The sequence below is a fragment of the Symphalangus syndactylus genome, chromosome 14 (assembly GCF_028878055.3).
Source record: "Symphalangus syndactylus isolate Jambi chromosome 14, NHGRI_mSymSyn1-v2.1_pri, whole genome shotgun sequence".
Classification (NCBI taxonomy): Eukaryota; Metazoa; Chordata; class Mammalia; order Primates; family Hylobatidae; genus Symphalangus; species Symphalangus syndactylus.
In genome coordinates, this window is record NC_072436.2 from 48,682,446 (window position 1) to 48,694,814 (window position 12,369).

Below are 12,369 nucleotides of genomic sequence, written 5' to 3' on the forward strand. Positions count from 1 at the left end.
ACAATATTTGAATATTGAAAGTATAAAAATTCATATAATGGGTATATATAAAAATCTCTCGCTGGGCGCGGTGGCTCACGCTTGTAATCCTAGCACTTTGGGAGGCCGAGGCGGGTGGATCACAAGGTCAGGAGATTGAGACCATGGTGAAACCCCGTCTCTACTAAAAAATACAAAAAAAAAAAAAAATTAGCCGGGCGTTGTGGCACGCCCCTGTAGTCCCAGCTACTCGGAGAGGCTGAGGCGGGAGAATGGCATGAACCCGGGAGGCGGAGTTTGCAGTGAGCCGAGATTGCGCCACTGCACTCCAGCCTGGGCGACAGAGTGAGACTCCATCTCAAAAAAAAAAAAAAAAAAAAAAAAAAATCTCTCCCATCTATTGAAGACAACTTATTTTTAAGGGGAATATATAAAGCAATTGTGAAAATTGATGAAAGCCTACTTCATAAAGCTAGCCTCAGAAAAATATCTAATGGGTTGTGTCACACAGAGCTTTCTCTGATATCACCTCAATATGATGAAGTTAGAAAGCACTAACAAGAAAAGATAATCAGAGATATTCCACATACTTGCATTGAAAACCATATTTTATACCTAATTGGTCAAGTAATAAATCATAAGAAAAATTAGAATATGAAAAGGAATGATAACAGAAATATAGTAACAATCTATGAGATATAACTAAACCTAAGTTCTCAAGATAAAATAGTAACCCTGAATACTTTAAAGAAAATGCTCAGATTTCATAAATAAATGATGCAACTTAGAAATTAGCTGAGAAGAGGCCAGGCGCGGTGGCTCACGCTTGTAATCCCAGCACTTTGGGAGGCCGAGGTTGGCGGATCACGAGGTCAGGAGATCGAGACCACGGTGAAACCCCGTCTCTACTAAAAATACAAAAATTAGCTGGGCGTGGTGGCGGGCGCCTGTAGTCCCAGCTACTCGGAGAGGCTGAGGCAGGAGAATGGTGTGAACCCGGGAGGCGGAGCTTGCAGTGAGCCGAGATTGCGCCACTGCACTCCAGCCTGGGTAACAGAGCGAGACTCCGTCTCAAAAAAAAAAAAAAAAAAAAAAAGAAATTAGCTAAGAAGAAATAGGATAAGCCTAAAGAAAGAAGAAATAAATAGAATATTATTTTCTATGTATGATTTTATAAAGAGATAACATGTTACCAAGTTATGACTTTAAGGAAATTTCTTAGATAATAAAAAACATAACTAGAAGACACTTTCCAGTGAGTTTCTCACGTTTCTGCACATCTTGTGGGCAGAAGCATTGGCTACTTTTCTGTGTGCTATCTTTTCAAGGATGCTTGTATTGCAAACAGCCTGGAGGACAGAAATAGTGTCTTCTTCAAAAGGGCAGATTTATTTACTGTTCAGAATAATAATGTCTCCCTTTGAGGCACAGTTTAGATAGGCTCAATGCTCATTATAAAATATTAGGGCTCCTTAATCGTAGTGTTATTCTCCTGTAACACAACCCGCTGTGTTCATAGGCATCACCTAGCCCTCTTCACATTATTCTGCGAGAATTGCAGTTTGGAAAACTTGCGCAAAAATCATGACATCCTAGCTACTTCTATTGCTGTGACAAATAAGATGTCCTTTGTCTCTGACACATAGTTTAATGTCTTCTGTCAATATCTGTGTAACAATTGCAAACTAACTTGTTAACTTGCAAGTAGGTTGTTCTTATGAGAGAAAATAAAATTGGATTCCCACCTTTAAACACACATCAAAATCTATAGTAGGTTAATTAAAGGCTTAAATGTAGGAGCTAAATACATAAAACTTTAAGAAGACAATATAGGGCAATCTTTGTGATCTCAAGACAATGAAGAATTTATGTCCAAAAAAAGTGCTAACTGTAAGTGTAAATAACATTAGATAAACTTAAATCATTTAATATTAAAACATCTGTCTCTAAAATGACCATTATGCAATCCAAAAGACAAGCCAGAAACTTAGAGAATAAATTTTTAACACGTATAATTGATGAGGAATTCATATTTAAAATAAATAAAGAACTTTTAAAATTATTAATAAGATTTTAAAAGTCAATTCAAAAAATGAGCAAATACTATGAAAAGTCTTTCCACAGAAAACTTATGAAAAGTTCCTAAATATATGAAAAGGTGTTCCATCTTATTTGTAGTCATAGAATGCAAATTATAAACATAATAAAATATCTTTTTCAAATTATTGAATTGTCAAATATTTCTTAAAAATCAGATAATATTGAACATTGCCTAGAATGTGAAACATCAGAAATTCTTCTCTGCTGCTGGTAGGAAAGTAATTTGGTATGACTTTTTATGGAAAATGTTTGCCATTACCTTTTAAAGTTGAATGTATAAAGACCTTTCTATGCAGCAAGTCTAATCCTAGATATACAGTCCAGAGAAATGGTTGCACAAACAAACCAAGAGATGTTTAAAAGAATGTCCATGGCAAAATTGTTCATAATAGTAAATACTGGAACTAATTCAAATGGTCTTAAGTAGTAACAATGGACAAATACATGGCGCCACATTACACGATAGAATATAGCACTAAAAAATCAATAAGCTACTGCCTACGCTTTAACATGAATGAATCTCAGAAGAGAATACAACACAGAGTGGTTACATTGAGTATAACATAGGTTCAAACAAATATGGTAGTGTTTGGGGATACATATACGTGAATAGAACTAGAAACAAGCAAATTAGATGAAAACAAAATTAGGATAATATTGCAGTTACCTCTATGAGGAAAAGGGAGCTACTCTTGATGAGGGGCGTAGAGGAGGCTTCTAAGAACTGGTAGATTTTTAGTTCCTAATCTTGGTTATTAGTACAATGGCATTAATTTCATCATTATTCTCTAAAAAGGTGTACAGTAAAAAAAAAAATTTGTATGTAGAATATATTTTTGCAGTAAAATTTTAAGGACATTTTCAATCTAAATATAACAGTGTGATAACTACTTCAACATATGCAGTATGATATATAGAAAGTCTAATTACATCCTCTGTAGTCAACAGAGATAAATTATTCTTTCTAAATGATGCATTTGCATTACAGCTCAAATATCTCTTCTTTAAGTAGCTTTGCACTGCTTTGTAGACTATCTCACATGCTTGTTTCTCCTTGGTTCCAAAATTGGGGTCAATGAAATCATCTTTGCTGTTTTTCTTTCTTCTTGTTTTTTGTTTTGTTTTGTTTGTTTGTTTGCTTGTTTTTTCAGAGAGTGAAGCTGTGAAATATGTGTTCTTTATATGGCAAAATGTAAGAGAGAACTACAATTCCAGTCCTTTTAGATTTTAACTGTGTTCATTTTTCTGTATACATATCTCGTTGTGAGTTAACGTTGTAAGTTTTGCGATGAGTGAGCAGTCATTCTGGTGAATAACGGGGCAGATGGCAGAGTGGCTCCACACTCAAATAGCATCAAACTATGATCCCCCTGGAACATGGGCATATATTTTTCCAGCAAAATTTCAACTGTCTCCATATAAAAACATGTTCTCTCATCATCTCTGCCTTGTCATTTTTCTTTGTCTTGAGATATCTACTCACTCTTTCATTCATGCCTTCATAGAAAATCTAAAATCAAAGGGTTAAAGAGACATTAAGGAATATTTACAGAGAGAGAAGTAAGGAAAAAGATACTGGATCGTTCAAACAAATTAGAAATTTTGATTACTACTGCTCGAGGCCAGCAATATTTGTGGTGTTTTAGGCTCAAGGGTGCCAGGCTGCCTGTGGAAAAGACTAAATTAATTAATGTTTTCTGAGATTAATTAGAAAATTAAATGGAAGTATAATGAAACCAGCATGGCTTAGCTCACTGGATCTACAACTATGCACCACTAAATTTCAGTGTTATTCAAAGTTTCTATATATTACTTGAATACAAATACAGCAAGATTGGCTGTAATTTATTTATTTATTTATTTATTTATTTTTTACTATTCTATCACCTAATTCCAAATAGAACTACTAGGAACTTCACAGTAATATAAAGCACAAAGCTGTCTGACAGTCCTGGCCTGAGTTAATGTCCTTCAAAGTGCTTTCAAGAAAAATAAACTAAAATATCCCCCAACTTTCTGGTGGTATTTTGGAAGGTTGCCACATATCATGATATTGGCCTCTTTACTGGATAATCCTCCTAGATTCTGTGAGCCTTTTTCCAGCTGAAACACTTTTGGTCAGTGCATGGCATCTCCCATCAGCAAAAGGAGGTTTCAGAAAGGAGGCAATATACTCCAACAGGGAGGAGGAAGAACCGAAGAGGTGAAACTTCACATTTGTTGTGTGGAAGTGATGTGACAAACGTTTTCACCTTCTTCTCTCTGCGTCTGGTTTTCTGTAAAATGAGAATATTTTAAATGTTCTCCCCATGTCCCTATTGAGCTGTCAGGTAACTGAAATGAAACAAGTATGAGCCCATTATCATATGATGCAATCCCATCAATGAGGCTTTTAGCCGAGTTTAATATGGCTGGCAAATAAGGGTATTCAATAATTGAAAATTTATGGAAATAAATTTTTAAGTAAATACACCTCCAAGAAAATACAATTGTCTTTTATTAGACTGCAGATGTGTCTTATGACTCGCTTGACAAGTCTTATTCAAACCTTTCCTCTGCCAATTTTTCAAATCCAGCTTCTTGGGGCTAGTTTTCTTGCTGTTTTCAAGATATCGTTTGTATCTTAGAAACAGTATGATAGATTGTATACTGGGAAAGACAAAAGAACAATCAAACTCATCTACTTGTTATTAGTTGGACAATCACCGGATCCAGCAAGAGGCAACAGATAATTGATTATGAAATGCATTATGTTTCGTAATATGATTATGAAATGCATTATGTTTCGGAACCCCATGATTAGTTATAAAAAAGAAAAATTGTATCCACTTTCACTGCTAACCTTCCTTTTTCCATTTTTAAAGAGAACGGTCTAGTTTTTGTTTGTTTGTTTGTTTGTTTTTAAAGCACAACTGGTACCGTGTCAAAAATGTCAGCATGGAAAATGTTAAGTTTTGATATGACAAGCATTTTAAAGAGAAAAATCATTCTATCACACTCAGTATCATTCGTAAGGGTTGTCTTTTCATCTTCAGTTACTAAGACCCTCTTATTTAAAACTGAACTTACAAATAAAAACTAAAATTTGTCTCCTTTTAAATGGAATAGATTTTTTTTCTCACGAAGTGATATTAATATTTTAATTTAGATTAGTGATTCCCAAAGATTCTTCAGTGGAGTCTCATTTGATGAGATGTTTCTGGAATAGTTTTCTACAATGAAATAAATTTGGAAAATACTTCCATCTCTTGAATTTACTCAGCATATGAGAAATGTTAAGTCCCTGAGAATTCTTACAGAAAGGACATTGGCTTAATTTTATGCAAATATATTTATCTGTACATAGATTTTAAATTTAACATCTAATTAGGTCTATTAGATGCTGATTCAAACTTTATGTTCCCCACAGCAGAAACTGGAAAATCTTGTAAGATCCCTATGAGAGCCCTGTAGACCCATAATAAATAGCATTTGGTGATTTTAGAATGCAATAATTTGACTAAACTCTAGACTAGAAAAAAGGGAATTTTAATCCCAAGTCACATGTGGGAGTATAATGGTATCAATCATATCAAATTGAGCTATAATCCTAATTAATTAGAATTTTATTTAGTAATTTGTATATTTTGGTCCCCTAAACAAATGTAATACTTATTGGGCTAATTCATTGCAATTTTCATCACACTCAGAACTATGAGGTGAGTTTTGCGGTGGTTCTCACACTTTGCAGGTGTCAGCATCACCTCGGGGTTCTCTGTGGTCCTAAACTACTTCCACTATCCTGGCCTCCACATTTCTCATTAGGTTTAATGATGATTCTGATAGCTACTGCGTTTGAGAATCACCCCACAACTGAAATTGGAGCTGTCCTCATTTTGTTCTTTTATTCTTTAGTTTCCCATGAGGTCCCACCTTGGCACTAAACATAAGACACAAAAATAGAACAGTTGGTGAGATACTAGCCTATTGTAAAGGTGAAATCTCCACCATATATTCTGGAGGGCATGGTTTTTGCTCAGAGAGGTTTCAGTTATTGATATAGTTATCAGAATGTTGCTTCCTTTGCAAAACTGTCCCATTACCTCTTCGATGAATGACACAATTTAGTGTAGGAACAATGTGTTTTGTTTTCTTCCAATGGCTCCCAGAATGAACCTCATCTGTGTTCAATCAAGTCCAGTAGAGAATTAATAATAGCAGTGGGGGTAACAACAGCAGAAAGCAGGGTTCAAGGTGCAGGGTTCAGGATAAGATAAGACAGGCTGAAGAGCAGAAGTGGAAGAAAGCAAACCAACAGGGACAACTATCCCAGCATGATGGCATTCTATAATCCCAATTAATTAGAATTTTATTTGGTACTTTGTATATTTTGGTCCCCCAAACTAATGTAATATACTTCTTGGGCTAATTCATTGTAATTTCCATCACACCCAGAAGTAGGATGTGAGTTTTGCTGTGGTTCTCACACTTTGCAGGTGTCAGCATCACCTGGGTGTTCTCTGTGGCCCTAACCTACTTCCACTCTCCTGGCCTCCACTTTTGGTGGATCAGTTGGTGAGATACTAGCCTATTGTACAGGTGCCTTAGGGGTGGGGGTTAACAACCAGTTGCAGTCACAGCATCATGACGTAAAAACAGATAAACTGTAGTCAGGAAAGTGTCAGAGTCATTTGGTGTCACTCTCATGCAAAGCTGGGTTAGTCTTAGTCTGAAACCCATTCCACTGCCCAAGGAGGGACAGATTTTCTTACATGCATTTCTCTTTCTAAGAGGCAAACCTGGAGTGACTGCATCCTTTACAAACACTTCATCCTGATTTAGAGCCAAATAAAGTATCCTAGCTAACATTCAAACAAAGAAACAAAAACACCTTTATAAAAGGGAAGCCCTTCAACAGCTTTGCTGAGAAATCACTGCTTTGATAAAACCAGGTCCTAAAAGAGCATACACACCAAAATTCAAAAATTCTTGAAACCAATTCTTCTTCTAACATAAAACAGAAAACCACAACAAAAAGGACTCCTTTTCTACTGCTTTCAAATTATAATGTGCTCTCAAAATTATAGGTCAGTTTCACCAGTCTGAGGGGTTCTTCTTTTTATTTTGTTTTTCTTTCCATCCCCCTCTCTGCTGTCTGGCTCTCCGTAGCATGGCTTTTATTTTATTATTGTTCAGGTAGCACTATGCATAAAGACTTCAGAAAAAAAAAAAATGCCAGTGCCCAAGACACTTTGCTGGCCTTTTCGCTGGATAATTATACTCACTCTTCATAACATTAAAGGCATGCCTTATTGGTGGTGGTTCAGAGACCTTCTTTTCCACAGAGAGATGAATTGTTTCTATGGGCCTTGATGGTCTTCAAATTATCTAAGTGCAGAAAAGAGAGCAGAGTGAATTTTATTTTAACTCATTTTATTTCTGAATTTATTTCCCACTAGCTAGGAGGTGGTGACTGCCCCAGCAGTCAAGTCAATTGTTATCTGTGGGACTTGATTATGTTTGGACCCAGTCGCTCATTTTGAGCAAGACACAGTTAATGAGGAGAGAAATGAAAAGTGCATTGAGTCACAGTGTGTTTGTGGTAATTTGTGACACATTTACTCCACTCAGTTCTTTGTTTATTCCTCCCGCCTCCATGCAGGTTTTGTAGAAAAAGAAGCAGATAAGCGAATTCACTGGTAGACAGTCAAGGGTGTTGAAGGTAATGAATCTCTCTCTCTCTCCATTGTTGGCAGTAATTGGGGCTCTGTTCATCTCTACGGTAAAATGCTGGGGAAGCTCACGTTAACGAAACTTCTTATTTTCCATTATTTCACAACATATTTTTCCTTGACACTGCTAGTTTTTATTTTCACTGTTTTTGTTTTTTTGGTGCGCTCTGTGCCACTTTTCTAAATAATAGTTCATTAAACAGTTCACAGTGTGTGTTCTGTAGAAATGTAAAAAAGTGATTGGATGATACTAATTAAGGAGAGATTTTGTTTCCACTTACTGCAAATCAATGGTGGGTTACATTAAAGCTGCATTTTGCGATGAGTTTAACACAAAAGAACAGCTGTGCTAAATACATATTTCAAGACATACAGGTAGGTCAAATAAACATTCCTTTCCTTGAAAAGTCTGTATGTTATAACTATAAATTCTACTTGCAAAACTGTGGGGAGACACAAAGGCTAATTATTCACTACAGTCATTATTAGTTTCAGTAGAAACTGTGAAGGATAAAATTGGGATGTGTTCTGTTACTTCTAGTTCTTACTTTAATCTAGGTCCTACAATGAACGGGTATCACTGTGATATTTTTACAGTCTTATTTTCAACTGAATCATGTCTTCTTTTTCTGATGATGATTTTGAATTGAGGGGGAGACGTGTCAATGTGCTTTTATGACTTCACTGTAACTATCTTTGTGATTATCTTTAATCTGCTACATGATAAGATTTGTTTCCTAGAAACATTATTTTTCTCCAAACAAGTTTGAGGTAATATGGTCCAGTTCTGTAAATGACAATTAGCAGCCATTAAAAGAGCATTATAAACTCAGACGGACACAAACAAACACTTAGATCAATGGAATTCAAGATCAGAGAAATAGAAGATAAAATATCTACGTCTCCCACATGATTTTAGCCAGCAGTAGCTGCATTTCAGACTGTATGCCTGCAGCCTATATTTACATACATCTCTTTGAGTAAGTGTTATTTTTCACAACAGTAGTAGTATTTGTGCTGCTTTTGTTGACATTTAGATAATATACAATAGATACCTTATAACAGTGATCTGTTTCATTTACAGTTTCACTAGCCTACAACAGTGTCCACTGCAGTTACAGGTTTGCAGACTCACAGATATTCTCTTCCAGATGCAATTTTGCTGTAACTTAAATTTTTGTCAAGCACGTGTTCTGCTTAAATGTTGGATTTTTTTAATAGAATGAAATTGATTAAAAGGCCTGCAAGCGAGGACTCCAAGATGACTTCCAGATTCCACATCTGACTTGCTGGATGAGTCAGGGCCACTGGCCCTGTACATTGGTCTTGACATCTGTAAACCCTTCTCAATGGTAATGAGAGTTACCTAGGAGCACCAGGACACAAGTGACTTCAAAGGGATTTCTTCACCTGAGGGAGATGCAAGCCAGAGTAAAGGTAGGGAATCAGGCTGTGAAAGCAAATTTCTTTCAACATGTGACCAAAAGCTCAGGAGGCTATGGTTGATTAAAGGGCACAGCTTTTCAAGGCAGCCAGTAGAATTCATATTAGTTCTGAAAAAAGAAAAAAATGCATTTTTTCTGTATTCTAGGGCAATAAGATGAGACAGAAATGAAATTCACTGCTGTAATGTAAATGACATTCATTCATGTAAGTATATCTATACGAGCATTTACACTATGGTCTTTATGATGCCCATATCTACTTTGATGTTTTCCTTTACTTCCCAGACATGAAAACTCTGCATCTCAGTTGTATCATCTGTAAAACTGGGATAATCCTCACTCTCCTTTCCTTCATATGAGGGTTAAGACAGTAACAACAACCAAACTATACATTGTTGTTGTGGAATTAACTGTGCCTGTTTGTTATGGGATGCCCATGGTGGAAAGAAGCATTGATTATACACAGGGTGGTTGAGCTGGATTTAAATGCTGTTTTACAAATGTACATTGAACACTTGCTGTATGGTAGGCAATGTTTTTTGCTCTTGGAATATAGTCAATAAACACAGAGCAAAAAATTTTCTTAGCTTTATGGAATTTATAAATATATATATATAAATTTTATTTTACTTTATGTTATGGGATAAATGTGCAGAATGTGCAGGTTTGTTACATAAGTAAACATGTGCCATGGTGGTTTGCTTCACCTATCAACCCATCACGTGTGTATTAAACCCTGCATGCATTAGCTATTTGTCCTGATGCTCTCCCTCCCCTCAGCCCCCACCACCTCAAAAGCCCTGGTGTGTGATGTTCCCATCCCTGTGTCCACGTGTTCTCATTGGTCAACTCCCACTTATTAGTGAGAATATGCCATGTTTGATTTTCTGTTCCTGTGTCAGTTTCCTGAGGATGATGGCTTTCAGCTTCATCTATATTCCTGCAAAGGACATGATCTCATTCCTTTTTATGGCTGCATAGTATTCCATGGTGTATATGTACCATATTTTCTTTATCCAGTCTATCATTGATGGGCATTTGGGTTGGTTCTATGTCTTTGCTATTGTAAATACTGCTGTAACAAACACACATACACATGTATCTTTATAAAAGAGATTCATATTCCTTTGAGTATATACCCAGTAATGGGATTGCTAGGTCAAATGATATTTCTGGTTCTAGATCCTTGAGGAATTGGCACACTGTTTTCCACAAAAGTTGAAGTAATTTATATTCCCACCAGCAGTGTAAAAGCATTCCTATTTCTCCACAGCATCTACTGCTTTTTTACTTTTTAATAATCGCCATTCTGACTGACATGAGATGGTATCTCATTGTGGTTTTGATTTGCACTTCTCTAATGATCAGTGATGTTGAGTTTGTTTTTCATATGTTTGTTGGTCACATAATTGTCTTGTTTTGAGAAGTGTCTGCTCATGTCTTTTGCCCACTTTTTGATGGAGTTGTTTCTTTCTTATAAATTTGTTTAAGTTTCATATAAATTCTGGATATTAGATCTGTGTCAGATGGGTAGATTGCAAAACTTTTCTCCTATTCTCTAGGTTGCCTGTTTACTCTGATTATAGTTTCTTTTGTATTGATGTGCAGAAGCTTTTTAGCTTAATTAGGTCCCGTTTGTCAGTTTTAGCTTTCATTGCAATTACTTTTGGCGATTTCATCATAACATCTTTGTCCATACCTGTGTACTGAATGGTATTGCCAAGATTTTCTTCTAAGATTTTTATGGTTTTGGCTTTTACATTTAAGTCTTTAATCCGTCTTGAGTTAATTTTTGTATAATATGTAAGGAAGGGGTCCAGTTTTAGTTTTCTGCATATGGCTAGCCAGTTTTCCCAACACCATTTATTAAATAGGGAATCCTTTACCCATTGCTTGTTTTTGTCAGGTTTGCTGAAGATCAGATGGTTGTTGAAGTGTGGTCTTATTTCTGAGATCTCTATTCTGTTCCATTGATCTATGTGTCTGTTTTGGTACCAGAACTTCCAATAATATGTTGAATGGCAGTGGTGAGAGAGGGCATCCTTGTCTTGTACCAGTTTTCAAAGGGAATGCTTCCAGTTTTTACCCATTCCATATTATGTTGGCTATGGGTTTGTCATAAATAGCTCTTATTATTTTGAGATATGTTGGAATTTATATTTTATCACAATGTGTTTGCTCTTGTCACCCTTCTCATTCAAGAGGCAAAATGTATTTTGGGGCCGTGTGTGTGTGTCTGTGTCTGTGTTGCTACTGGAAAATGAAACAAGCACAGGAAAATACTTTCATTATTAAGTCCTAAATAGATTTGAGTGAGTGTCAACAAGTGAAGTGAATATGAAGTCGTGTCAGAAACTCTGAAATCTAGAATCAGCTTTGCTTTACTCTGTGTTCTTATGAGCCAGCCTGTTCTGATCACCTCCCCTGACATGTACATGGATGGCTCTATTTTATTATGAACTGAGATAGGAGACTGGAGAACTATCCCAAGAAGAATATCACATTGTCTACCAGGAAGTTCCTAAGATGGAGGTTAAGAGCTCAGATGGGAGTGTCAGAATATCCGGGTCCTACTCACCATCAAGAATTGTTTCAAAGGATTACTCCTGTTGAATTAAAAGGTAATTTTTACAAAAATAACAGCAGTTAGTTATTAAATTATCTCAGTGAAGTGGTTTATTACTTAAAATGATGACAAAAACATGAAAGATCCATGTTTAGGGCCAGTAAATATTTGAAAACACTTATTGGCAATTATATATGAAGATGATTATTATATCATGATTTATACAAGAATGAGAAAGTTTTGCTCTAATCCTTCATGTGAAGTAATGACAGGCACAGAAATGAGAAAGTGAAACTACCTTTATAGGCAAGTTCTAGGTCTTTGAAGGCCTTGATGCTTTGTAAAGAAAGTCGCAGTCCTTCGTTTAGAACTCTAGAGCCATTGAAGCTTTTAAGTATCAGTGTTTCATGATCTTCTTTACAAATGAGAGAGATCCTTTTATTGCAGAAGATAGAGGCTGAAAGACTAAGTAGACAGGTGATGAGGGTCTGACTTAGGACAACAGCAGAAAGGCAAAAGAGAAGAGTTTTTAGGACTATTTGTGATATAAAATTAGCAGAACCTGGCA